Raw genomic sequence first — 2,636 nt, 5'->3', positions numbered from 1 at the left:
TGCTGCACTTGTAAAGTTACTTGAGTTGTCTTTTCTGTCTTCATAAAGATTTTCGGGAACTTCCCGAGTAGGCGACGGAGATCGGACAAACGTGATTGTGCTGGTTCTATTTGGATTTGAGTATGCATGATCTGTGTGCTAGTATGAGGTGTGTTAAGAAGGGGAATTGTGGTGCAAGGCCTAAGATGTGGAAGAACTAATGTCTGTGTGTCAAAATGCAATTGGGCCCAATGCTTAACAAACCAATCACATCCTAATGTTAAAGGAAAGAGTTGTTTTGGTAGGACATAGAATGAATGGACGAAAGTATGTTGTGCTAGTGTGAAAGTGCAATGTGCGTGTGTGAATGATTTATAGAGTTTTTGCTTGTCGCCAAAAATTAAATGGATTAGTGGTGCAGAGGATGTTGGTAAGTGCAATTGATTAACTATATCTAAATTAATTGAAGAGATTGTGCTACCTGAATATAGTAATGCTTCATGTGATGTATTCTGAATGCATGCTATTGTGGAGCAGACTATTCGGCTGGAAGATGTAGCGGCTTGGAAGTGCAAGAGTTGCTCTTCCTTCGACATCCCACATTGATGTTTTCCTGTATGTCGACCAGAGATGTGGAATCGGCCAACTGGATTTATGCGTTTTGATGGTGTCTAGATGCGGCGAATTTCCTGCAATATTTCTTAACATGACCATAATTATTGCAATAAAAACAATGGGGGCGTCCTTGAGTGTCTCGACTTGGGAGTTGCTTCTTAGCATTAATTTGTGCATTTTGGATGTTAATATCCATCGGGCATGTTGTGGATTCGACTTGATGTTTCTGATTGTTTTGTTGTGGCATTGTAGGTGCCTGCGGCAATTCCATATAATCAGGTGCTTCGATACGTTGGGCAATTTGTACGGCCATTTGGAAGGTTGTCAGCCCTTGATCTTTTACTCTCCTATAGATGTCATGTCTCAGCCTAGGCAGCAAGAAATATAGCTTCATAGTCTCTTTCATGTTTGGATCGACTCGAAGTAAGAGTTGTTTTAATCTTACTGCAAAATGTGCTACTAGTTCATGTGTTCGTTGACGCATGTTACCTAATTGTTGCAGGGCTGTTTGTGTTATATCGTTATTGGCGAAGTGTTGTACCAGTTGTTCGCGCAGGTATGACCAATCTTGTTTTACTTCTTTTGGTTGTTGAATAAACCAGGTTGCTACAACATTTTCCAATACATGCGCAGTTCTAGGGCTTTTCTGTCATCACTCCATTGATGATAGCCAGCGATATTATCAAAGTGATCTAGCCAAGCCAATACGTCTTCTGTTGGCAGGTTGGAAAATGATTGTGGTCTAATTCGGGAGTCCTTCTGTTTCTCCATGTTGTTTCCTGTTTGTTGTGATTGATTAGTTAACCAATTCATTATTGTTTGATTTGTGTGGTTTACCTGCATCATCATTGCTAACATAGCTTGAAGCATTTGCTCGATTGCATTGCTTGGAGAGGTTTGTTCCACGAACTCTGGTTGCATACTCATTTTGTTGTTGAAATCTAATGTCTGCATCTTTGTGTAGTTGATGCTCTCTTGAATTCGCGTCTTCTCGGTTGGTTTCTTGTGGGCTCAGCGGCTGCCTTTGTGTGATGATCAGTGGGATACTTGTGTGTGATGATCGGTGGGTTGCTTCTGTGTGATGATCAGTGGGTGTGCAACGGTGGTTGATCTAAAAATGGCCGTTATTTCCACCAATGTAATGTGCTCAATTACCGACCCCTATCTCTCTTGGTAGGCATCTCTCTTTATAAGGTTTCCCACCTTTCTTGGCTCTACCCCTAGTTAGTTACAAGTTTGTTGGTTCCTCTTGGGACCAAACCATCTAGTGTGGTCCCCCCCCACACATGACAATATATATATTGTAAATATTGTAGTTTGTATGGTTTCATATAACCTATATATATGGTGATATGTGGAATATGTATGTACATATGTATATATGTAATGTATCTATGTATGTATGTATGTGTATGTAAATTTGTATATCATATAATATGGATGGATTATATGATATGTAGTATGTAATTTATTTGTGTGTGTGTGTGTGTGTAATATATTAAACTTGTTTGTATGTATGTAGATTTGTAATACATATAATATGTAATCTTATATATTTATGTGTATGTGTATGTGTATATATAATATGTAATTTATTTATGTATGTAAATTTTTTGTGTTTGGTATGTATATATTGTGAAATGCACACATGCACACCACAATGTGTTTTTGTATATAATTGTGATTTGTGTGTATAATAATATATGTGTGTAATGTTATGAACTCATGCATAACATGAGTTATGCTATACTTATCTTAGTCTTAAACTCTAGTTAAGAAGACTTCATGATGTAAATAGTATGCATGCATCTCATCATCTTGTGAGTCATAAAACTTATGTATCTCAATCATTTTGAAGATATAGAGATGAGCATAGCCTATGAGCTCTATCTAGATATTGTATTGTGATCTTGATTAATATCTAATCACTCTTTGATCTTACTTAATCACTCTATTCTATAACTTGTTATCAGCATGATTAGCCTCTATTATAGTAATTAATTATTCTCTTATATAAATCTACCTTATTGTTACCATTAGCA

General features: G+C 37.0%; 1 pseudogene; it reads right to left on the bottom strand.

The window, feature by feature from the left end:
- Positions 1-517: 517 nt before the first annotated feature.
- On the bottom strand, positions 518-1,467 carry LOC147866151 (uncharacterized; annotated as a pseudogene).
- Positions 1,468-2,636: the final 1,169 nt, after the last annotated feature.

This window comes from Azolla caroliniana, unplaced genomic scaffold (genome assembly GCF_043228905.1).
Source record: "Azolla caroliniana isolate FFs.n. ecotype wild unplaced genomic scaffold, voAzoCaro1.0.p SCAF_3, whole genome shotgun sequence".
Classification (NCBI taxonomy): Eukaryota; Viridiplantae; Streptophyta; class Polypodiopsida; order Salviniales; family Salviniaceae; genus Azolla; species Azolla caroliniana.
Note: the sequence above shows the minus strand (reverse complement) of the source record. Positions and strands in the feature narration are given on the sequence as shown.